The sequence below is a fragment of the Hibiscus syriacus genome, unplaced genomic scaffold, assembly GCF_006381635.1.
Source record: "Hibiscus syriacus cultivar Baekdansim isolate YM2019G1 unplaced genomic scaffold, ASM638163v2 tig00004630_pilon, whole genome shotgun sequence".
NCBI classification, from domain to species: Eukaryota; Viridiplantae; Streptophyta; class Magnoliopsida; order Malvales; family Malvaceae; genus Hibiscus; species Hibiscus syriacus.
The window spans coordinates 73,800-101,251 of record NW_024062021.1 but is presented as its reverse complement, the minus strand read 5'-3'; the positions used below and the strand labels follow the sequence as shown (position 1 = coordinate 101,251).

At 35.4% G+C, this 27,452-nt stretch overlaps 2 pseudogenes; both read right to left on the bottom strand.

Moving 5' to 3' along the window:
* Positions 1-427: 427 nt before the first annotated feature.
* On the bottom strand, positions 428-13,685 carry LOC120196120 (annotated as a pseudogene).
* A 12,439-nt stretch (positions 13,686-26,124) lies between these two features.
* On the bottom strand, positions 26,125-27,344 carry LOC120196062 (annotated as a pseudogene).
* Between the last annotated feature and the right edge of the window lie 108 nt (positions 27,345-27,452).

Sequence of the window (27,452 nt, the reverse complement as noted above, 5' to 3'; positions counted from 1 at the left end):
AAAAATATTTATTTTGTTTAAATATTTTAGGACATTAGACATTAATTTATTATTTTGGATTGATAATAATGTTTTAATACTTATTTGACATACTAGATTTTCTTAAGTTATTTATTTAAAAATATTTTTTAGTTTTGGAGTTTCAAATGTCTTCTAGCATTAAATGATTAATTTAGAGTTTCAAAATTCAAAATCATTTCGTGAGGGACAAGTTTTAATGTGACTTTCTAAATTCGACTTAATTTTCCTTTAGGTAAGATTTAGGGGGTTACACCTTATTTTTCGGATAAAGACAAAATATATTGTATGCATTTTTAAGACTTCAATTTTAGAGAGTATATTGTTGGGAAGATAGCTGTAAACCTGAATGCGATAAAAAATACTCCTCTCTTCACTTTTGCTATTTTTCTTCAAGTTGTGTCTATACAGAAGAATCAAAACCAAGATTATCCTACTTCTCTTCATTTACAAAATCCTCGCAAACATCGAACGGACTTCCGTCACAGATGGAGGTGGCTCCAAATCTTTTTCCTCTAGTGCATTTCCATGCAACTTCTGCATCTGTGCCCCAAAGATTTCATCCAATACCTGCAGTTTAATGGCTGCCATTATGAATATTATGTCAAACTAAAAATGGAAACATTTGAGTCACTAGCACATCATCCAAAGGAGATGGTGAGTTCCTGTTAGGAATTGAAAAATGATTCAACCAAAACAATACTTCATTTTCATTTCTTATTTGAGAAGGGTTACATTGTTTATATAACTTTTAGTTGTTGAACAATGAAGCAACCTTCCTAACAGAATTGACAAAGATAACTGTTCCTTTCAACAACCTAACAGCCTAAGGTTTTTATTATCTGGAGCACAATGCATTCCTTGCGCATGAGCCTGACTGCTAGCTTCTCGATCTTTCTCCATGCACGCCATGCATCCTTCCATGCAACGTGATCAGCTGCACGATCATTCCTCTAACATTCCTCCTGCTTCTTCTTTTCCTCTTTCCTTTGTTAGACAAACATGTACCTTCTCTCAAAATAACGCAAAGGCTAATTTTGAAAATGGCTTTATGAACCTATCAGCAAATTGGTGTGTTGCAGGAACATAGCTAATAAGCAGTTGATTTCCAACAATCTTTTCTCTGACAAAATGTACATCTAAATCGACATGTTTAGATTGTGAATGTTGAACAGGATTTGCACTTATGGATATTGCACTTGTGTTATCACACCATACAATCGGTTTTTCCTGCCTTATTACTCCAGTATCATTCAACAATGCATTAATCGAGGTAACTTCTACAACCGTATCTGCTAGGCTGTGATATTCTTCTTCAATGGTGGATCTAGAGACAACCTTCTGCTTCTTTGTACTCCAGGATACTAAGTTACCACCAACTAGAACACAGTGACCGGACATGGATCTTCAATCATCCACACAACCACCCCAATCAGCATCTGCAAAGGCAACTTGTAACATCCCAAATCAGGGTCAGTGACTAAATTGCAAATTTTGAAAGTTTTGTGTTCAATTTAGAAATGAAATTAAAAGTCTCAGGATTTAAGTAAAGAATTAATATTGGATTAAATAGCAAAGATGGATGAACTAAAGGGGCAAAATGGTCTTTTCATGAGAAAGATTTTTATCTTCCCTTTTTGAGTATTATAAAATGTGGGAAATATGAGAGAGTTCCAGACTTCTCTTCTTCATTCTCTTCTTTTCCACCGTGAAGCCATAAGCAAAGGTAAGATCTCTTGTTAGTTGATATTTAGCTGAATTTAGGATTTGGTTATGATTATTGGATGATAATTAAGCTTAAGGAAAGCTTAAATCATCTTAAAAACAAAGGATGGTGGAATTAGGAGAGATTAAAGATTTTGAGTTTTTGAATGAAATCTTGAAATAAAGTTGATAAGTTGAATTTTAAGTTGAATTTGACTTGTAAATAGTTGAATTAAGAGATATGGAGTGATAGAAAGGAATTTAGAACATGTTGAAATTTGAGTATAATTATTGAATTTCATTAAGAGGATAGGATTTTGAGAATTAAGATGGTTACAAATGGGCTTAAGTATGTGTGTTTGAGTTTAGTATATAAAAGAGGTTGAAATATGAAGTGTTTAAGATGAAATGAAGTAAATTTCGTGTTGAAAATATGATTTCTGGGCTAGGGGAATCGGTACCCATTCAAGGGGAATCGATACCCCCTCAAACGAACCAGAAATTCTAGAATCTCATAGGGGAACTGATTCCCCCACAGGAGGGAACCGATTCCCCCTAAAGGAAAATTATGAATATGGGTTTAATAAGTTCGTTTAAGTTGCTAATATCCAATTACAAGGTGTAGGTATCTAATGATTGCCTCAAAATGTACATTTATGTAGATTTTGCGCGTAAAGCAATTCCGGAACATTTGGCAAGTAAGATCGATCAAGGGAAAGATAAGAGATTGGAATTGACTAGTGAGGCCAAGGTGAGTGCATACTAGTGACATGTAGTGTTTAATGGAAATAAGACTTGCGATGAGTCTATTTCCTAGAGTAATATGCATGAAGTCATAGACATGATTATGTGTTGGTTATAACTATATGTGATTATATGTATTACATTGATTGTATGTATGCATGACTAAAGATAATGATATGCTTTGTATATGCTATATGATTTATGTAAAACTTTATTATATAATAATGGAAGAACATGGAATAAGTTATATGATAGAGTCATAAGAAATGAAATGAACATGAGAGAATAAAATAATATAGTATAAGTCATATGATATGGTATAAGTGATTATACGAGAAATGTTAGGAGACTCTAAGAGAATAGTATAAATTCGAGGGCATAAATAAGGATACATAAGTTATATAGAGAAGATTGATAAATTAAAGGAAACTATGGTTTATGTATTAAAGTGAAGAGCTACAAAGTTTTATTAAAGAGTATTGTGGAAGTCATGAGAAATTGAACTAAATAAATAGATGGTTTATGTGAGTGAAAAGGGAAAATGATATAAAATAAGTGGAAATTATTTATAGGATAGAATGATACTAATTGAACCTGTAATATAAACTTTATAAAGGAGTACTTGGGTAAAATCATTATATGATACAATTATAGAATATTATTATACAAATTATATTAAAATAGTATATATGAGAATATGAGTAAGTTTATAGGTTATTGATAGGACATATAAGAGTATATAAATGTATGATAATATGAAAAAGTGAACTAAGTTTAATGATGTTGAACCTTATGAGTAGAAGTTATGTGATTATAAGTAACATGATTATATGATCACAAGATATGATACATGATATGAGATATGAAAGAGAAATATATGTTATATGAAATATTATATGACTATGCGATTATATGAAAATGTTCTACGCGTAAGTGAACCATGTGTTTATATGTATATGGGATATGTGATTTATATGACGATGAGCTATGTGAAAGAACTACATGACTATGTGTATATGTGAATGTATGTTAACATAAATATTAATGTCCATGTTATGTGTCATGAGAGCTAGGGGTATAGTTGGCATGCCAAGAGTCGAGGGTCTACGCGGTCCTTCGGGACATATATGTATTCTTTGGAACATGTGTGAAGTCTGGTGAGACACATATTTGATCCTTGGCATATGTATATGATTCTTAAGGAATGATATGTGGTTCTTCGGGACATATATGTATTTTTTGGAACATGTGTGAAGTCTGGTGAGACATATACTTGATCCCTAGTATATGTATATGATTCTTAAGGAATGATATGTGGTCCTTATGGACATTATTATATGGCACTACTGTGCAATTCTACGCGACACTCTGGTGCAATTCTACATGGCACTTCGGTGCAATTATACGAGCTGTGGTGACAGCATAGTGCACAACCTCTATAGACTCACATATCTATAGTTCTCACATGTGTACATGGGCTTTGAAAAGAGAACATAATTTGATATAATGATATGTGTATTTCTCGTGACATGGTAGAAGTGCATATATGTCATGGTGATATGAGATGCTATGCGTTTATGTATTATATGATTATAGAAATTAGTAATGTATTGTGGCATATTAAAATATATATAATATGTTTATATTCATTATATGCTCATATGACGGAATTGAAGTAATGACAAGGGAATTAGTAAGGATATACAGGCTGGTGATATGAGAACAATGTATGTGATATATGTATATGATGTGTGATATGAATTGCATGATATGATATATGTGTGATAGGGGTTATGGTATCTGTTACATAATATACATGAATATATGTTGATGTATATGTAAATGAGTTGTATAATTTGATAGCATAAAATAGTCATGCATGATTAGTGGGTATGAATTCCATTAGATGTGTTTTCTTTATGCCTCACTAAGTCATCGACTTAGCGTGTGAGTGTTTCACACGCAGGTTACAGAAAGTGAATATAGAAGCTGTGAGGAGTAATACAGGTTAGTATCTCCCTTACAAGATTTCAGATCAGAAAATAGATGAGTTAAATGATTTTCGTTATTTTGAATATAGTTGGCATGTACTAATTGATTGAGTTAAATATGCTCTGATCGATTTTGGTTATGGTGGTCAAATTATGTAACTAAACTGCTTTTACTTTAATGAAAGTTTTAAATTTTCTTTGAATTTTGTCAAGAGTCAAAGTTTGAAAAGTCAATGTGACACCTCAGACTCGTATCCGGGTCGGTACGGGTTGGGGGTGTTACACAACTACTCTCAATGCTTCCTTTGCTGGTTTAAAAACTAAACCATATTCAATTGTGCCAACTAGATACCTTAGAATGCATTTGGCAGCCAACAGATGATTCTCGCGTGGTTCATGCATGAACTGAGAAACCTTGCTCACACTATATACTATGTCAGGTGTCGTGTGACAGGCATAGAGCAATACTCCAACCATACTTCGAAATTCTCGAGCATGTTCAATGAGTTTTCCTACTTCTTTTTTAAGTTTATTAGAGACTACCATAGGAGTGCTGGTAGGTGTTACCTTTAACATTCCAGACTTTGCTAATAGTTCTAAAATGAACTTCTTTTGAGACAACATTATGCCATCATTACTGCCCTGAACTTCAATTCCTAAGAAATAATGCAACTTATCGAGGTCCTTCAATGAAAAATTGACTCTATGCGATCGATTGTAGAAATAGATTGACCAGTGATCACAATGTCATCTACATAGACAAGTATATATGTTACTTCCCCTTGAACAAGTGAGACAAACAATGATGCATCTACCTTTGACACTTGAAATCCCATCTGTATCAAACTTTATTTTAATTTGTTGTTTCAGTTCCTGGGAGCTTGATGCAGTCCATATAAAGCCTTATGAAGCTTACATACAAGTTTGGTGTCATCCTTAGCTAACTTCTCAAAGCCCCATGAAGGAACACATTATTAACATCCACATGTCACAGTGGCCACTTGTTAGTTACAGTAATATATAGAATAACGTTTACGGTTGGAAATTTAACTACTGGGCTGAAGGTTTCTTTAAAATCTTGTCCAGACACTTATAGAAACCCCTTAGCAACAAGCCTTGCTTTGTAACGTTGTACTGTACCATCAAGATTTTTCTTTAATTTAAATAACCATTTACAGCCAAATGAGGTTATTCCAGTTGGAAATGGAACTAATGACCATGTTCTATTTTGTTGTAAGACAGCAAGTTCATCATGCACAACTGATTTCCATTGAGTGGACTGCAGAGCCTGATGAATATCAGCAGGTATAGCAACATCCTCCCCAACAAAAATCACCTTTGGTTTAAAAATACCATGCTTACTTCTTGTAACCATAGGATGGGTGTTGATTAAAGGTACCTGATCAGCACACTATCACCATCAAGAGAATGCTGAGTTGTCTCAGGAATTTCTTCAGTATTGACCACTGGAGCAGTATTAAGTTGTGGACTTCTGGTTGAGTGCTCTGAAGACTCAGGCACATCATCTAACTCATTCGCAAGACTCACTTCATTCTAAGTGTGGCTTGTCTGAGAAGATATACTAGTAGATTCCAGAGAATGGGCCACTTCAGGAGGACACGCAGCATGTCTTCTAGAAATAATGTCAAGTGCTGTTGACCGTGGTGATGTGACCACACGATGATCATTACATTGTTTATTAGCTGCAAAAGGAAAAACAAGTTCATCAAATTTCACATGTCTACTAATAAAAATATGACCATTTGCTCCAAGGCATTGAAAACCTCATTACTGAGAACTGTAGCCTAAAAATGTGCATTCTTGAGATCGTGGCATCAACTTATGAGGTTGAAACTCTAGCAGATTTGGAAAGCATCTACAACCAAAAACTTGAATGGTTTGATAATTAGGTTTCTTGGCAAACTATATCTCAAAGGGAGAAACATTGTTCAACACCTTGGTTGGCAATCTATTTACTAAGTATGCAATTGTGATTACTGCATAGGATCAGAACCTGATTAGGAGTGATGCTTGAGCCAAAAGCGCTAGAGCCAACTCTATTAAATGTATATGTTTATGCTCAACAACCCCATTTTGCTCAGATGAATGAGGGCAAGTAACTCTATGCAAAACACCTTCACGAGCTAATTCATCTAACCAATTCTTGTATTCACCACCCCAGTCACTTTGTATTGCTTTGATTGGTAGTGAAAATTGAGTCTGAACCATGGTTTTAAACAATCTAAAGGCAACAATAGCCTCTGACTTATTTTTCAACAGATACATCCATGTATGCCTAGTACAAGCGTCTACAAAAGAGATATAATAGCGAAAACCAACTGAAGGCTCAGGTGAAGGACCCCAAAGATCAGTGAACACAAGCTAAAATGATATATCATACATTGTGGTTGAATCAACAAAGGGCAACTTGTGACTTTTACCCAAACAACAAGCAACGTACAATTGATTTGCATTACTTGTAATGTTAACAGAAATGGAATTACAAACCAATTTCAAAGTAGAAAAGGTTGGATGACCTAATCTCCTATGCCAGAGTTCAAAGGAATTACAATGATCATGTACTTTATAAGCTTTTGCATATTACAACCACTTAGTTGACTATCAAAGTAAACGAATAGAGACCCCCTGTCTGCTTTCCTTGAAGAATGACTTTGCTTGTTACTTCATCTCGAACACTACAACCATCAGCATGAAATTCAAAGAAGATGTGATTATCCCTAGTAAGTTTCTAAATCGAGAGAAGATGTTTAGTGATTTTAGGAACATGCAGTAGATCATTAAGGAGCAAAGTTTGAGACGATGACCTTAAAACAGATTGACCTACTAATTTAACTTTAAGAGAAGATCCATTTCCAACCACAAGATTACATGGTCCATCAAGATCAGTTAGATGACTAATATGGGAGGCATCAGGAGTGACATGATGTGTCGCACCCGAGTCCACAATCCACTGAGCACGTGATGAATTTAGAGCTGCAGCATGAGTCACACTTGCTTGTGTAGACACAGAGCCCGCTCCAGTCTTGCTGGCACAGCATGTACAAGTAACATTATCAAGGTTAACATAGTTAACACTGCTCGACTCATCCGTGTACTGTAATCGAGCACTAGTGGCAAGGACTCCTGTAAAATCACGATCAAATCTGTACCAGCATCTATTAACTGAATGACTATTCTTACCACACAACTGACATTGAAGGCGTGCTCGACCTCTACCACCATCTCGACCACCACGCATCGTTGAGGGCTGTTGTTTGAACTTGTGAAAAGTTCCAGATCTTGTAGATCCACCATGTAACTGTCCTTGAGCTACACTTGCACTCATAGGAAGGTTCTCGGGCTGTGCATCAAATCCAACCAACTATGTCTCAGCATCAACCAGCATTGAATAGACCCGATCGAGTGAGAGAGTTTCAGAACTCGATGTAATGACTTCCATAAAAGATTGATCCTCTCTTGGAAACCCTTTGAGGATAATTACTACATGTTCTACCTGCGAAACCAGATTGTCACAGGATGCAAGGGCATCACAAACTTCTTTGGTGCGAGTGAGGTACACACGCATCGAATCATCGCCCTTCCTTAGCGATTGTAGCTTATAGTTCAAATTCATCACTGTAGTTGTTGACTTATTGGAAAAACTGGATGACTGTGCTCCAGACAACTGCTGCAGACTCAGCGCCAACAAACTGAGGCAGAAGAGGAGCACTGATCGTTGACAAGAGCCACGAGGCAAGAACACTGTCTTGTGCCATGAAATCCTCAAACGCCTCGTTAACAACAGATGTACCTTCAACATTAACAACGAACTCAGGTGGAATAGGCATGGTTCCATTAAGAAGTCGTTCCAAACGATGACTGCGCACCGTAAGAAGAACCTGATGTTTCCACAGCAGTTAATTCGATTCATCCAACATCACATTAACCTTTTTATTGGTAAACATGATGCTTAGAAAGAACTGAAAAACTAAGCAGCAAAGAAAAGCGAGACCCCAGGATCCTTAGCGAAAGATACCATGTTAAGAATTGATAAATGATTCAACCAAAACAATACTTCATTTTCATTTCTTATTTGAGAAGGGTTACATTGTTTATATAACTTTTAGTTGTTGAACAATGAGGAAAGCTTCCTAACAGAATTGACAAAGATAATCGTTCCTTTCAACAACCTAACAGCCTAAGGTTTTGATTATCTGCAGCACAGTGTAGTCCTTGCGCATGAGCCTGACTGCTAGCTTCTCGATCCTTCTCCATGCACTTCATGCATCCTTCCATGCAACGTTATCAGTTGCACGATCATTCCTCTAATAGTTCCTCTAACCGATCCAATTTTATATCGGAATGTTCATTACCAAAGAAACACTTACCGAAATTGCAATCCTTAGGCTCTTATACCAGGACACGTTCTCTCTTCGGTTTTCCATGAAATGTAGAACGTTTTGTGAAAATTGAGAACGGTATTATAAACATGTTCCATGGTTTTAGGTTAAGGTATATGAAGATATTTGCTAGTTGTACCTGTCCCATCCAGTCCCAAAAATTCTGACAGACGGTTACAAACACATGGGATTCAAAGACAGAATGGAGGTTTTCTATCATATTTATCAGGAGATCCTTCAAAGGCTGCATCCGGTTTCTTACATCGGACTCAACAACACTTTCCTTTGAGTCCTGGATTATCTTCTTCAATCTCGTAGCAGTTTGAACTCGTCTGTGAAAAACAAGAAATAAAAGAACATAAGAATTCATTTAACAAAATCTCATAATCATGAGGGGATATGCTATTAAAGAAATTAGTTGAAAATCACTCATGGAAGGAGGCTCAAAAGAATGATAATAAAATCAACAATGGCATTCTTTGTGTTCTAGTGGAGGCCTACGCACATTCTCGGCAAGTTTCTCAACAATTGCTTGAAATGGTTTCTGAATTCAGCCCTCAGCATAACTGTAATTTCACTGATACGCTCTCCTGGAATTGAGTTTCCACCGGGTGGAGTGCAAGGACACCACAACTTCAGCCAGGATTCGATCTTGGGATGCAGTACAGAAAGCATCCTTCTCATGGAATTCAAAAGAATTCCCAACTGAAACATTAATCATCTTTCTTTTGTTGTAGGAGATAAAAACGGAACAGATCAGCAAAACATGTAAACAAAACTTTACCTCATCATGAACAACGTAGATGACAGGTGTTCCTTTGGTGAATTTCTGAACATATTTGCCAATTATCTTAGGAGCAAGGCCGTCCTTCAGTGGAGCTAGAACATCGGCATACTGCCGCTCTAAAGATTTAATAATAGCTCTTTCAACATGCAATAGACTTTTTACAGCCACAAGTACCAAAGAAATTAACATGTTCATTTAGGATAACACAAAATTAAACACAAACAAGAAGCATATTATGCGTGAAGTTAACATGACTGTCAGACTGAAGCCTTAAGGCTCAAGATCAAAGCTACCAAGTTCCCCTGAAAACTGATACCGGTCATGCAACAAGGTTACGAGTTATTTTGTAGTTTCAGGTCCACTTAATGAAATATTCCTGTCTTTCAATATTCCGTAATGTTTACAGCAGTAGCAATACATGATGAAAAGAATATTGCATCCATCAAATCCAAGTTACGAAAAACATAAAATATCGTTACTTTTGAGTTCATTTTGAATTCTATAAGTCATCTCAGTGCTCCATAAATCTTAAAGTCTGTAAGAAAAGTTAATACAAGGAATAACAACATATGTTTTCCAAGATGATGGTGAATTCCGGCCAGCAAGAAATGATAATTTCATATTCATTCAATGCTTCTGTTAGCTGATCATACATATCATCAACAAAAGGAGTTGATTGTTGTGTTTTTGTTCAGAAAATTTAACCTGCAATCAATTTCAAGAAAATTGTCAGTTGAGGGGGGAACAAAAATACCCTTACAATCAATTTTGATAACTCATTAAGTATAAACCCTTGGCAGTTCTCTGGTCTAGGCAGCTTGCACACATACACACATATATACATAGAATAGAAAGAGAGAGAGCAGTGGCGGAACTCAACATTATTTGTTGAGGGAGGCATTTAAAAATATCTAAATTTATGAAGGGAAACAATGGATCCTTCCACGAGCGCGCGCGCGCGCACATATATATATATGTATATTTAACATATCGGGATAAAATATGATGATCCTAAATTATATATTCCAAGCAAGACTGACTGGTTTTCTCAGATGTCATTTAAGCAAGTAAAAAAGTAAAAGATAAAAAGTAAAAGATGCACAAGTGTACAAAAACTACTTAGTCTAACAACGAGTAAGTCAAGACAGAAAAACAGAACCAACTCTATCTGACCTTTCCTAGATATGACATTTTCACACGAACATGATAAGCAGTCACACAAGTCTGCAACATAAAATCTGTACCTTATCGAGTTTGCATGAATCAAGTAAAGAATGGCGTTCCTCTTCAATCCAAGACGTTATATAAGACTGAAACAGCTCTTTTGCCTTAATTCCCCCCTTTATAGGTCTGCAAAATGTTAAATGATCAGAGAAGAATGGAAAACAACAGAAAGTAATTTTCAAACCATAGAAATTACAGATTAGAACAAGCTTATATAATCTATAAAGGAGCTAAAAGAAGTAAAACTTTTACTTAATATTCCAGGACGACAGGTCTCTTTGAAAGTCTGCTGTTGCAATAACCAGTTCTATTACAGGAGGAGAAGGGCCTGGAGGGGGCATGCAACAAGAAATGCACGCAACCTACTGCAAAGGTCCACACTGTATATGGGTGCTGAAAGATTCGGAAGGTCTATAAAACTGCAAAACGTAGAAGATGGAGCAGCAACAGAAATTAGCACCGAAGAATCGAATCAGTCAAAAAGAAAAGCCAGAAGACAGTAAATTGCTACATATAGAAACATTTACAGTTGTATAGATGAACAAGTGGGAGGGGAAAAAGAACACTTGTTTCAAATACAATAAATCATTTTGCATGCTTTGATCTACTGAAATAAGAGAAAATCACCTAGGAAGTATATTCCACTCGTGGATCTCAATATCAGTGAAAATTTCTTTCTTGATACTCAAAATTGAAGTTTTCATCTTCTGAAGACATTGAAAGAGTCATTGGATCCATTAATGCTCGAAACGAACTCATCTGTTTCAGCCTGATGCCTTCTTGATCTCTTTTTCGCAGCAACCTGCAAGGTTATTGCAAATTCATTGAAGGAACAAACAGGAAAGGAATATATAAAACCATGACTATGAAGAAACAAGTCACTTATACCTGAAAATATCCACAGAACTTCTGTTGTATCTCGAGAGTTAATACATCATGTAATAGGCTATAGAGCTTGATGGCAGGGACCAATGCAGGAGCTGGTGCTCCAGTGGCAGCCTTAAAAACACTCGTCATCCCTGATGGCGATGATTCATCTAAGGCTTGTAATTCTCAAAGATCACATTTAAAATATGCTGGATCTGATCCTCAACTTCTCCAAGGATACGGTTCTGATTGATGTTAAAGCATCATATTCGTATGGCGAAAGAGTTTGTAAATATTCATACATTTTTTAACACATATTACATACAAATGTTAGAATGATGCATCAAAATGACAATGGCAAAGTGGCACATCTTAACTAAATCAAAATTAAGATGGAAATTCAAGAAACATTTTTCCAGTAACTTGTACCTTGAATCAGAAGATCCAAACTAACAAGAATTCAAAAGATTAATTAAACTTAAGAAACATGATTTTTCCACTTGAAAGCTTTGGACTATAAATGGCTATGCCACACACAACAAGAAGATGGTCCGCAGCCCCTACTTTGAATGCCCTACCAAAATAGAATTTTAGACGTCCTTGTTTTGGCAACAACCACCCTCCCCTTAATTTTATCACAATATTAGATGGCAATATCTCTCACTCAATACTTTAGATCAGTAAAACCCCATTGGAAACCACCATCACAAGAGTCATAAACCCTTTAAAGAACCTTACACCAATCTATACAAACACAGATAGTGTGCCACCTAGAGACATCGAAAATGTGCTACCAAGTTCCGCGTCAACGTGACGTAAAAATATCTTTGCTTTAAGCATCATAGGGCGAAGTAAATCAGGGTTATTAAGGGATTATAAATTTCCAATAACCTCGCTTACTAACTTCTTTTTCACAGCACAATTTATTTTATTACTAAAATTAATATTGGTTAAATGTCAGTAATTCTCCAAATGAACAAAAAGTCGCTACTCATAATTGTCCTAAACAAATAAAACTCGAATGTAAATAAAAGCCCATGAATATATGACACTTACACCCTACCCAAAAAAATGATTCTTTCACTTCAATTGTTTAATTAAGGGATGAATATAAGATTTTATGTTAATGATGAATTTATAAAACTTTAAATGACGAAAATAAATTATCAATAACAAATATTTAAAATATATGTAAATTTAAAATATTTTAGAGAGCAACAACTCTTCTCGATCCATATTGGTTCAATCTCCTTCCATCCACAAGATTTTATTTTTTCCGATAATTACTTGAGAGTTCTATCTTAACAGGGTAATTTACTCTAAAGACAGACCAAAGTAGATAATTTTTTAGGGTTGTCTTTCAGGAACATACATATGATTTTTTGTTAGAGTGTGTTAACTTAAACTTATAAAATTTCATAGAGGCGAAAACATATTTTCAATAGAAAATAAATAAAAAATCTAAAATATATGATAATTTTAAATTTTGATGATAATTATCCTCTCGATTCACCCTTGTTGCCTCTGTGTTAGATCACCACATTGCACCTTCTAGTTTTTGAGCCTTGATCGTCCTCATTAATTCAACTTACTTTTCAAGGTTTGGGTTTGAACCAATGGTGGTATGGTCTCGCAGGAAGAGGCACCTTAGTGAAAGGTAACCATCCAAGAAGACAACATCAAGCATGTGGGTACTGTACCCTATATTGATTATGCTTTAAGGCCAACCAAAAACACCCCCACTGCTCCCTTCCACGTAAAGCACTTGCTTAATCTACCATACTAACATTCATGCCCTTCATAATCCTCTCTCCATTTCACAGACGTATTTGACCCCTAAATTCAATCACCCAACTAAATTAACTCCCCTAACTGTCATTTTTCCCCCAAAACTAAAAACACCCCATGCAAAAGCTTCGTTCCAACTATAACATCGGTCCCATTCCCCATCTAGTCTCAATCTTTGAACTTGGATTTAAAACGTCAGGTCTGGTACTAGACAACAAATAAGAGGAAGAAATAGCATTATCTTGAGGATGGACCAGAAGCAGATTGCTGATGATTCCAGGGTGAGTAATTGGCTTTTCTTATTTTGTTTTTAATAAATAAATTTTTTATTAATATATTAAAAAACACTCAATCATTTGATATGAATGCATGCGGTGATCGAACTCTGATTTTTTAGGAAATAACAACACTTTTTAACCACCGAAATTGTGCGGTTCGTGCTCAATAAATAAGTTATTGTGTTGTGGTGGTACTGCAGGTTGATTTTCAGAAGCAGAAAAAGCAAGGGGCGGCCATGTGTGAAGAGGAGTGGAGGATTCGAGGTGAGCTATAGAGTGAAATAGAACGAGAGTTGGAAGAAGAGATTAAAGAAGGAATATACCATCTGGCATTTAGATTGCACCGCCTTTATCAGCACAAAAGGGGTAAAACACTTTCTGAGGTGAATATAAGTATAAAAATGGAGGGTGGAACCAGAATTGAGATTAAAGAGAGTAAGAAAGATCAAAAGGGTCAGTCTGTTAGACCCCGGAGCCTGATCTCAAGATCAAAAGCTTCTAAATCTAAGGCTAAGAAGTTTGATTGGGCTAATAGTCTGAGATCAGCAGGGGCTGACCCTGACCCTGCAATTCTTAACAGGAAAACTGATAGATCATACCAAGCTAAGCTACACACCAACAATGATCCTAAACTTGAAAACACAAGGAGAAAAGGAAACATGGGTGTGAATAACAAGCTTCTCGAGCTTGGATGGAAGTGGTAAAATGAATTTGGTTTGGGTTTGTTTATTTGTTCATATGCTGCATGTGAGCCTACTATCTAATACTGCCAATAAAGGATCATCGTATAAATGTTATGCTTTTTTTATAAAATATATTACTCAATGTAAATGTTGAATACATATATGTGTCTAGTGAAAAGATTGTATATCTTACAAATATAATTGTTAAAACTCGAAATCTCTAAATAAAATAATATTTCTTTTCATTTTTGAGACCACTAAATAAAGTCTTTTATATACATTATTGTACAAAGCTTTAGAGAATATTGAGTTGGTAGAGAGTCCAGGGTGTGGCATCCCACATTAAAGGTTTATTGGGAGACCAGATGGAAAGAGAGAGGGGATTATGGTCTGGGAATGAAGCGTCATAGTCTTGTCCATGTCCAATTGTCTATATCAACGCCTCAAAACAGAAGTATAAAAGCAAAAGTTATATCCATAACGTGTAAAACTGACCATGGGTGGGGCTTGGACAGCGCATTGTGCGCGATGGAACAGACCGGAAGACCTTAAAAAATTAGATTTATTATTTGTCAACACATTTTTTCGTCATACAACACTCTAAATAATTTTAATTTAGTGGCATTCTGAAAATAAACATAACGTTAGAGTTTTATTAGGATTCAAACTTCTAAAAATATAATAGAGTTTTACTATTATTCAAACTCCTAAAAATATGATAGAGTTTTATTAAGATTCAAACTTCTAAAAATAGGATCTATAAGCATTATAAATAGTCATTGTAACTGTCTATTGGAACACACAATGAATAGACGAAATACGAAAAAATTTGGTGCAATCAAAGAATTGTTTTTTTTTTTGCAAAGTTTCGAAGGCAACAAAGGTAAAAAACTTTACCTTTTTCGGTTGTTAGGCTTGCATGTGTCGTTTATTTCTTGATTTCGATTTGTAAAACCACAAAAACTCAAAAGGCCGATGACCAGAGGAGATTTTTTTTAAACTAACTTTTAGATCTACGGAACCCCGAGGCTATTTTGTGAAAATCGTTAGGACATTTGGAAAGAGGAAGAGAAGAGCTTTAAAAAAATTCAATTTTTTTATATTTTATTTTTTTTACTATTATTATTATATATACTTTATTATTATTATTATTATTATCTTTTATATATTTTATTTTTTTTATTTTTTTATTTATTATTATTTTTTAAAATATTTTATTTATATGCATATTCATTATATTTTTTATCTTATTTTATTTCATTTCCCTACCATTATTATATTTTTTTCTCTCTATTTATCTATTCATATTACTATTATATATATATATATATATACATTTTTTTTTCATTTATTTTTTATTTGTTGCAAATACTATATTTATTATTACATATATACATATATTTTATTTATTACTCTTATACCCTTCTATTTTTATTTTCTCTTATTACTCTTTACTTACTGCTTTTTATTCTATTTTATTTATTTTTATTTACTTTTTTTTATTTTTTTCCTATATTTCTTTTTTATTTTTATTCATTATCTTTATTTTTTTATCATCTTTACATTTGTTTTATTTATTTGTATTTTCTTCTTATTTTTTTATTTACTTGTTTGTTATGTATATATTATTATCATTCTTTTTCATTTTATTTTTCTTATCGTATTCATTTTTATCTTCATTCTTTTTTTATTCATTTATTTTGGTCATTTTTTTATTTTCTTTATTCTATTTATTTTCATTTTTTTATCTAACAAGTTTCTTGACTCTCTTAAGGGTACACCTTTAAAACTATCCAAGGTAAGTAATTGGGATCGTATTTTTACATTTTAATTTTAAATTACAATTTTCTTAATTTAAGACAACTGAAAATTGCGTATTACCAAATGGGCAATTCAAGGGTGCTAACCCTTCATTGACTGTAACCGACTCCCGAATTTGACACATCTTTGGAAAGACGCAGATCAGGTAAGAAATAGGGTATTCGATCAACCCATTTGTTTTAAAATAAATTATCGGTGGCGACTCCAATTCATTTAATCTAAGTCGAAGCCCAATTTCGGGACCCAACCGAAAGACGGTTCTGACAGTTTGGCGACTCCGCTGGGGATGGTAAGTGAGTTAGGCTAAGGTAATTTTCAGTTGTCTTTTTAACGAAAAAGGTAAGTTTAAATTTTAAGGTAACATTTCGATCCTTATTGCTTACTTTTGATTATATTTTCGAGTAAATAGTTGTACTAACCGCTTTTCTAATGATTTCAGCCTTCCAAATTCGTTTTTTTCCTCTAAGGCTCTAAACCCGAGCTCCGAACCCATTTTAAGTGGGGGTGAAAGCGATGCATTCGTATGAATTTATTCACTGTATGGGCCTAGCAAGTAACCTTCGGGATTCATATACCTTATGCCTTCGTGTGAATTTATTCTCCGTATGGGCATAAGGGAATGTTTCCTCTCGAGGTTAACTTAGTCCACATAAGCTTGTAATGGGCTTAGGACTAAGGGTTTGACAGGACTAAGGGTTTTGCAGGCCCAAGGGGGCACCAGCAAGGAGAACTCGAGTACCTTTTTTAGAACCTAAATCGGGAGAGTACAAGGAATTAGAGCCCACCCAAAAATCTCATTCCAAACCCTAGGCTGCTTTGTTTTCTGCTTTACTTTCTGTTCAAAGCATGCGAACTAGACAAATATTCGGTTAGGATTTGTTTAAAATTAGAATGTGGGATAGAGACCATGTTCGGGTAGGAATTAAAGCATGTGGGGTAGATATCATGTGGGGTAGAATTTTTCATTTTTATTATTGTTTTAATTTACCTCACTAACTCTTTTTATTTTTTTTCTATTTTATTTTGTTTTCATCATTCACATCATTTAAAAGAGGTGTTGATCCACCAAAAACGTGTTTTTTAAACATGAATAATTTGCATTAATGGATAAAGGGGTTATAATACAAATAGATGAAAAGCTTAGAAGTCTAGTCGTGGTCAAAGAATACTCAGAGGAAAAGGTTGCAGGGGCAAGACAAGAAAAATGTTGCTGACCCGGAGAGTCCTTTCGAAGACTACGAGAACAAGATTGTGAAACCCTAGCTGAGCTTGAGACCATTATTGACGAATTCCAGAAACAAGTTGATAAACTTCGGATGGAGCGCTCTAATGGCGCTTTCATTTGGAACAAGTTCGACATAGAGTGAAAGCCGGAGATGCAGTCCTACGATACCTTTTTTGGGGCAAGCAGCTCGTCACCTGTACAAGTTTAACCAAAGGAGCCGGAATGGTTCGACAGGATATTCAACCGGTGAAAAAAAAAGACGGAAGATGAATCAACTTGTCAGAAGATGTGCGGGGTCTATACCATCAAAAAAAAATTATCTCTTCAAACGTATCACTTTTGTCCCCAATAAGGATTATTCAGAATAACAGGCACATTTTTTGGATCAATGCCTCGGACATTTCATGCATCATGCATTTAGACATTTTGCATTTTGTTATTTTCTTTGCATTCACATTAACTAACGGAAAGATGTCTCATCGGAAAGGAACAAATACTAGAGATACCACCTCAAGCTCAGAACACGCCCCATCCGCATAACACCTGCTTGAAAAAGAAAAAAATAGAAGCCAGAATTGCTCAGATTGAGGAGAACATGTTGAAGCTCCAGAGAGAGTTGGAAGACAAGATAAACGAGAGTAGTCTGAGTACTCTAAATACAATCATGAAAAACCAAGAGTCTTTGGTCGATCAAATTGTGGCCAAGTTAGTTGGCCTACAACAGACTAGTGCGCCGGGGCAGCTTCACCGAAAGAGGTAATTATACCACCTACCCCACAAGTGGTTGTCTCACCTGAAATCTTACCGGAACTTCGAGGGGACTCATCTGCTGCGAAAGTGAAACCCTAGTCCTCTGTATTTAACCCTGAGAGCAATCCGGGTTATTACTATATACTGGATTCATATGAAGAGGACAAATCAAGGAAGATGGATGAGAAAATCAAGTAATTGGAGGACCAAATGAAGGTAGTTAAAGGAGACCATGACTACCCTAGAGTCGATGCCGCGGAGCTCAGTCTAGTCCCGGACTTGGTTCTCCCTCCGAAATTCAAGACCCTAGAATTCGAGAAGATTGACGGGAATAGTTGCCCATCTACTCACATCACCATGTTTTGCCGAAAAATAACTGGATATGTTGGAAACGACCAACTCCTGATCGACTGCTTCCAGGAGAGTCTGTCGGGTTCAATCATCCGGTGGTACAACCAGCTAAGCTGATCAAATATCAAGGCCTGGAGGGACCTGGCCAAGTCATTTTTGGAACAATACAAGCATGTCAATGACATAAGGCCATATCGAGTTATGCTACAAAGCATGGAAAAGAAGCATAACGAGAGTTTCAAGCAATACGCATAAAAATGGAGGGATTTGATTGTACAAGTTCATCCACCCTTGGATGAGAAAGAAACCCGAAAACTTTTTGTACAGACCCTGAAGACTCCATACTTCGGATACCTAGTTACGATCATATCAGGAAGCTTTTCAGACTTGGTTATGGCCAGAGAAATGGTCGAGTCGGCCATAAAGTAAGGTAAGATAGAAGATGGAGAGGCCAGTAAGAAACCTCCTGTAAAATAAAGGTATGGGGAGATTAACAATGTTAACACCTACCACACTAATAAAGATGTTACAATCTCCAAGCCAAAATCAAATGTTGTTGTACTGACAGGTACTTCTAAACAAGATTCCAGAGAGCCTATGAGGGAAAGAGAACATTTTGACCCTATTAGCATGACCTACAAAGAGCTTTACCAGCAACTTCTTGACACTCACGTAGTGTCACCATATCCGGTGGAACCCATGAAGCCCCCATGCCCCAAGTGGTATGATGAGAATGCTCATTGTGAATATCACGGCGATGTCCTAGGGCACACTATCGAGAACTGTTACGCATTCAAGAGAGTCATACAGAAGATGCGTAACCAGAATTGGATTGACTTCAAAAACTTGGGGGCATCCAAGTGATGGAGATCATTTCATCATTTAAGGCATTCTGTTTGAATTTGTTTTCTTTCATTTTTTCTCAAGTTTTTGTAAGGATTTTTTTTATGTTACTTTAAAGATATTGAGTAATGAATCACATTTGCAAACTTGCAATTATTTGAATATTAACTAAATTAAAAAACTTTGTAAATGATTCAGAATTACAGATCTTTGAGAAGTTAACATGGTCAAAAACTGATAAAAAATGACTTTACCCCGAAAAACTCGAACATCATTTACATAGCCTTCTCCCTTAATAAGGCTTGACATTTAGATGTGCATAGGTGTGGACAACATGGGGCATCGTTTGCATATGACAATTTCTATACTATTTGTTTAAGACGTTCAGTGATGATAATAATCTTCACAGATGAAATAGTTGAGTATGCAAATCTAGTTTATGTCAGTTGCTTGGAAATTGAACTCTAAAAATGAGGTTCATTGACTTTCAAAAACACCTAGACTATAATAGGTTCTTCTTGACAAACTTAAGAAATTGGATCCGAATACCCAGATTATAATATTATATATATACAATAAAGCTTGAGTTGTCCCTCTAGAGCAACTGGTTAAACGCCCCGGTTTTATGGATAATATTCAGCTAGCCTGATAAAGGTGATTATAATATACAATAAAGCTTGAGCTGTCCCTCTAAGGCAATTGGTTAAACTCCCCGGCTTTATGGATAAGATTCAGCTAACCTGATACAGGTGTTTACATATTGAGTTATCCCTCTAGAGCAATTGGTTAAACGCCTCGGCTTTATGGATTCAGCTAGCCAGACAATGGTGAATTAAATTTATTTAAATAAGGAGTTTCGGTAAAAGTGGACCAAGGGAGTTAAGGAACGCCTGTTATAGTCAATTTCACACGATCACTCAAGAATTTCATTTTTAGACCGATATTTTTGCACTACCTTTGTTAGAGGAGCTTACAAAACTTGAACAAATGGAAGATTTTAGAGAACCGAAATAGAAGGTCTAGTAATTGATAATGCTAGTTGCTTCATTTTTCCGCATCCAATTAAAATGCCAAGCCAAAGAAAAGCATGTTGCAATAACCGAAAAAATGACCTTTTTATGGCTGAAACCTTAGGTCAACCTGAAGTCAACTTATCCATTTGAACATTTGTCAAAAAGCTATAACTCTAAAAACATTAAAAAGGGCTATTGATTCATTTGATATACTTTGAACTCATGTTTACAATTTGAAAATATTTTACAGCATTTTTATCATTTTCCCTCCTAAAACAAGAAAAAGAAAAAAAATATTTTCAAACAGAACAGTCTCAGATATGAAAGGTCTATAAAGCCAAAGCTTGAAAAGAGAATGGGGCACGATCGATTCCATGGACCAGATTAGCAGGCAAAACACGAGACTCCAATCCAAGAGATAAAACATAACTCATTCATGTTGCATGCATCTTAGGCATACTTAAGAGCATAACATTTATTATTTTTTGCATACATGATTTTTTACAGCTTTTAGAGTTAAGTTTCGACTTCAAGATGAAGGATACTTGATTCGAAAGCACCTTTAAAGATTGATGGTGGTTGCTTAACTCAGCAGCAAGAAGTTACACCTCAACCAATTCGACGATTGAAAGATCAATAATCAACTTCAGATGAGTTCGAGAACTAGTTCAGAAAGTGTCCAATTCAGATTAACTCAAACGAGAGGCTAATTCCTGATTGACATTTTCAAGCCAGATTTCAATTCCACATCGAAAAATATCCGGCTGACAGAATTTATCAGTGGACTTCCTGTGAAGGGGAGTCATCTAAAAATCATATTACTTGGTTCAGACCCGCTCAAGGGAACCACCTGGAGAATTATGACCGGCTTAGACCCGTGAAGGGAAGCCATTTTTTTAGAAACTATCGGTAGTATAACTCAAGGGTTTTCATTCAGTCAAGACCTTCGAGTTCGACTGCGCTCAGCTCCAAAGCATATCATTTTAAGCATAACTTAAGTTGAGAAGGGTTATATGCCAACCAAAGACCTTCGAGTTCGACTACGCTCAGCTCCAAGGCACATCATTTGCAGCATAGCTTAAGTCGAGAAGGGTTATCTGCCAAAAAACCTCGAGTTCGATTACACTCAGCTTCGAGGGTACATCATTTAGAGCATAAATCAATGTTAGAAGGGTTATCGGTGACCGAAAGACCTTCGAGTTCGACTACGCTCAACTCCAAGGCATATCATTTTGTAGCATAACTTAAGTTGAGAAGGGTTATCTGCCAACCAAAGATCTTCAAGTTTGACTACGATCAACTCCAAGGAACATCATTTGCAGCATAGCTTAAGTCGAGAAGGGTTATCTGCCAAAGACCCTCGAGTTCGATTACACTCAGATTCGAGGGCACATCATTTACAGCATAACTCAAGGCTAGAAGGGTTATCTGTGACCAAAAGACCTTCGAGTTCGACTACGCTCAGCTCCAAGGCATATCATTTGCAGCATAACTTAAGTCGAGAAGGGTTATCTGCCAACCAAAGACCTTCGAGTTCGACTATGCTCAGCTCCAAGGCACATCATTTACAGCATAGCTTAAGTCGAGAAGGGATATCTACCAAAGACCCTCGAGTTCGATTACACTCAGCTTCGAGGGCATATCATTTAGAGCATAACTCAATGTTAGAAGGGCTATCTGTGACCAAAAGGCCTTCGAGTTTGACTACGCTCAGCTCCAAGGCGCATCATTTGCAACGTAACTTAAGTCGAGAATGGCTATCTTCCAAAGACGCTCGAGTTCGATTACACTCAGCTTCGACGGCGCATCATTTACAACATAATTCAAGGCTAGAATAGTTATTTATCACCAAAAGACCTTCGAGTTTGACTACGCTAAGCTCCAAGGCACATCTTTTGCAGTATAACTTAAGTCGATAAGGGCTATCTGCCAACCAAAGACCTTCGAGTTCGATTACACTCAGCTTAGAGGCAAATCAAATTTACAGCATAGCTCAAGGCAAGAAGGACTATCTGTCAATAAAATTGTCGAGTTCGGTTCCAGTCAACTCAATGACACCTCAATCACACTATTGTCCGGCTGCAATTGAGGTTTTCAAGTCAAGAAGAAGGCATGGGTTAACCGTGCCTTAGTGACGAAAAACTGTTTTTCGGCAGCATAGCTTAAGTCGAGAAAAGCCATCTGTCGATAAAGACCTTTCGAGTTCGATTTCATTCAGGTCGAAGAAGACCTTTCGAGTTATTCCTACATCAAAGTCAATTTTCAACTCCACCGAACGAAAAGTGTCTTTTAATCTTTGCCCTATCCCCGTTACACGACTATGAGCAAAAAGGTGCAGTTGTCAACACACCTTTTCATCTGGGTACAATACTCTCAACAACCCTGATTTAGTGGGATTCTGAAAACAAACATAACGTTAGAGTTTTACTATGATTCAAACTCCTAAAAATATGATAGAGTTTTACTATGATTCAAACTCCTAAAAATATGATAGAGTTTTACGAAGATTCAAACTCCTAAAAATATGATATAGTTTTACTATGATTCAAACTCGTAAAAATATGATAGAGTTTTACTAAGATTCAAACTCCTAAAAATAGGATCCATAAGCATTATAAATAGCCATTGTAACTCACTATTGGAACACACAATGGATAGACGAAATACGAACAGAAAATTTGGAGCAATCAAAGCATTTTTTTTGCAAAGTTTCGAAGGCAACAAAGGTAAAAACCCTTATATTTTTCAGTTGTTAAGCTTGCATGTGTCGTTTGTTTCTTGCTTTCGATTTGTAAAACCACAAAAACTCAAAAGGCCGATGACTGGAGGGGATTTTTTTTAAACTAACTTTTTAGATCTACGGAACCCTGAGGCTATTTTGTGAAAATCGTTCGGACATTTGGAAAGAAGAGGGGAAGAGATTTAAAAAATTTAATTTTTTTTTCTTTACTTATTATTATTTCTCATTATTATTATTATTATTATCTTTTATATTTTATTTTTTATTTTTTATTATTATTATTTTTTAAAACATTTATTATATGCATATTCTTTATATTTTTTACCTTATTTTATTTCATTTTCCTACTATTATTATATATTTTTTCTCTCTATTTATCTATATGTATTACTATTATATATATATATACATTTTTCCATTTATTTTTTAATTGTTGCAAATATTATATTTATTATTACATATATACATATATTTTATTTATTATTCTTATACCCTTCTATTTTTATTTTCTCTTATTACTATTTACTTATTGTTTTTTATTTTATTTTATTTATTTTTATTTACCTTTTTATTTTTTCCTCTATTTCATTTTTATTTTTATTCCTTATCTTTATTTTTTTATCATCTTTACATTTGTTTTTTTTATTTGTATTTTTTTCTTATGTTTTTATTTACTTGTTTGTTATGTATATATTATTATTATTCTTTTTCATTTTATTTTTCTTATCATATTCATTTTTATCTTCACTCTTTCTTATTCCTTTATTTTGGTCATTTTTTTATTTTCTTTATTCTATTTATTTTCATTCTTTTATCTAACATGTTTCTTGACTCTCTTAAGGGTACATCTTTAAAACTATCTAAGGTAAGTAATTGGGATCGTATTTTTACCTTTTAATTTTAAATTACAATTTTTTTTAATTTAAGACAACTGAAAATTGCGTAGTATCGAAAGGGCAATTCAAGGGTGCTAACCCTTCCTTGACTGTAACCGACTCCCGAATCCGACACATCTTTGGAAAGACGCATACCAGGTAAGAAATAGGGTATCCGATCAACCCATTTGTTTTAAAATAAATGATCGGTGGCGACTCCAATTCGTTTAATCCAAATCAAAGCCCAACCGAAAGACGGTTCCGACATTACTATTGTTACAATAAAATTGCAAACAAAGTATTATGGATCAGTGGTAAAATTCTTGGGCCCAAAACCACATAACCTACGGTCGAATCTTATTGAAATCATATGGGAAATACCAATAATTAGTATTGTGCTACAGCTGTAAAACTTATCTTTTTTAATTTTGTCTAACTCCACTTTACGAGAAAGGAGTTCATCTTTTTCAATTCACTTTATCAAACTTCAATTATTCATCTTCTCTCATTAATTCTGATTCCCACCATAGTCATAAATTCCTTACCTTCCTTTAATTAATTAGTTCCATTAATCTCAATTTTTCAACAACAACACTATTTTTAAGAATTTGCACAGGGCCTCCAACGTCCTAACTCCGGCCCTGAAAATGACCCTAACTTTTTTAACTTCATCTTCCTCGGGGATTCTAAGTAGTTTTTTTTTTTTTTGGTTGTTTTCTTTAGAGAAGGAAACGATCCAAAAGAATCTTGGGATGACCCCCCTTTGCTTGGGTTACAGTGGCCTGTTGTGCAGTAGTATTTGGAGTCATATAGGACCCAAACCCACTTTAATCCGTCTTATACTTTGCACCCACTTCCTACTGCATTTTCATTTCCCTATCTCTCACTCTCTCTCTCTCATTATTTTGCTTAATTAGAGAAACCCTAGCTACATTTATTTCTTATTAATATCGGTCTCACGTTATATGCTTGAATTTTGAGACTATTCATTCTAACCATGTCGTAAGTAAACTTGAAACCTACAATCTCTTACTAAAAATGTGATATATCTTATTATTTTAAGATAAAGGATAAGTTCTCCTTTGAGGTCGTATAACATTAAGTACCACACTAACGTATATTAGCAAAGATGATGTGAGATATTTTCATCCAAAAAAAAAAGGATGATGTGAGATATAATGAATTTTAGACTCTGTCGAATGGAGTTGGAGACCGGAGAATTTCCATATTTATAGATAAGAAACTAAAATGGATAGGTCTATCAGTATTATTTAGGATTCCAACATAATCCTTCCGGACTTCCAATAATTATAAAAGGAAACCCTTTTTCATCTCCATAAAAAAATAAAAACCCTAAATAACTGGGCAAATTGTTGTTTCTAGATGGATTACACAATTCTGTCCACTTATATTGAACTTGAAGATGAATACAAGTATGAAGAAAAAAAAAGAACACATATACTTGATCCAAATAATACAGTTTTTAGCTTAGTTTTGAGCTCTAGAAACTGGTGCCAAGCCAAAAGGTTTAAATCAAGTATCCAAAATCAAGAATAAAGATAATGCACCATATTTATTAAGTAGGAAGAAGATGAATCACTGTCTGATGCAATTAATCTTTTGACCAAAGACAATATAGACTGGACCACACAGTTATGCAATTCCCATATATACATGCATATGCAGCTTTAACCGATACTGTGGTTAAAATTCCCGAATCAAGCAAAGTATTCTGCATATCTTGTTGGTAAAAAGATTTGGATTTGCAGCAGCTATATGGTCCAAAAAAACAAGCACATCTCTCGTCTTAAAATCTTACCTTTTATAAGGAATCATATCCCTCTTTTACCTACCATGTGGTTTGAAATCTGACATAACAGCTCACCAGCAAATAATCTCATCCACTCAACCAAACAGAACCTGACCAACAAAGGTTGTAATAACTAAACAAGTGCATTCATTCCCATTCCAAAGCACATATATCAATGTTAGTGCAGCTGAAGATTTGCTTAAACAAAAAAGTTGGGTTAGAAGAAGCTAAATATCTACCATTAACTCTTACATGCAGATAAATTCACGTACAAAAGGTTAACTAATTAGGTTTTTAGCAAATGTTTAATACGTGATACAAGGATAATCTTGATTAATCCTCTCCCTAACTTGTTAGAGCTCAAAATTCCACCAGTTAAAGCTCTTGCATGTTCAGGCCTCTTTCATTTGCATTGCATGTCTCTCCACTTTGCCTCAGTGCACCAATATCTAAATCCATTTTCACATTAAAACATGTATTAGGATTAGAATTAACATTAAGTAAATATGGTTAATAATTACTAACAAGGTACCAGATGTTAGCCCCCAGAGAAATCAAACTATTTTTTTTCAATTTTATTTTGCCTTGAAGAAGCTGTTTTCTAGGGTTTCTTACCAAGAGTGTTCTTGTTGTTATGCATCCATACTTTGAAGACGTGCCTTTTGATCCCTGTTTCATTGCAGAACTGTTGAACTATGGCTTCATCGTGTTTCTGAATCCGCCACCCTAGCCTCTCAGCCAACGCCGCCATCTTCTCCTTCTGTTCCGGCGTGAACTTTGTCCTAAACCTCTTCCTTGAACTCACTAGATTCGAAACATCCTCTTGATCTTCCCTGCTGTGTCCGCCGCCGCCTCCTGAAATTGAAGGTAGAGCCAACGGCCTTTGTTGTCCCGCCGCGTGGAGGTACCCGGTTGGAGATCTAAAGTAAGGCGTGAATTGCGGTGGTTCGTGGTGGTGGAAGTAGAGGTCCGTCATGGGAACGGAGTGTGGGAGCCGAGTTCCGTTTCCTTTCGGTGGAAGTTACGGTGGCAGTTACAAGCTGCGCATTTGAGAGCTTCGAGGGTACCTTCAGTTCCAGCCGGCATGAACTCACAGCAACCGTCGACGGCGTAACCGCCGATTCCCACTGCGTGGTTCTTCAAACACTCTCTATACCTAGGCTTCCTCTGCAGCTGAGCCGCTGGAGTTATTGAACCCGGTATTTTGGCTGGAGATGAGTTTCCAAGCGAGTCATAACTCGGTGCCAAACCCATCTCTTCTTCTTGCTCCTCTTGATCCTCAAACTCCATTTCTCCCACCAAAGACAAAAAATTTACCCCCAGAAAGAGATTTTAACAAAACAAAATTAAACCTTTTCTTCCCTATAGAAGACAAAGAAGATAAGAGGAACAACGCAGTGTGTCCATAATATTTTCCCCCTTTAACCTGTCTTTTTTTTTTTAACAAAGGATCCTTCTTGATTACTCACCCGTTCCAAAAAAAAAATACTAATAATCTTTAACCTCTCATTTGATTGATTTTTACAGAACTGTAAAATAC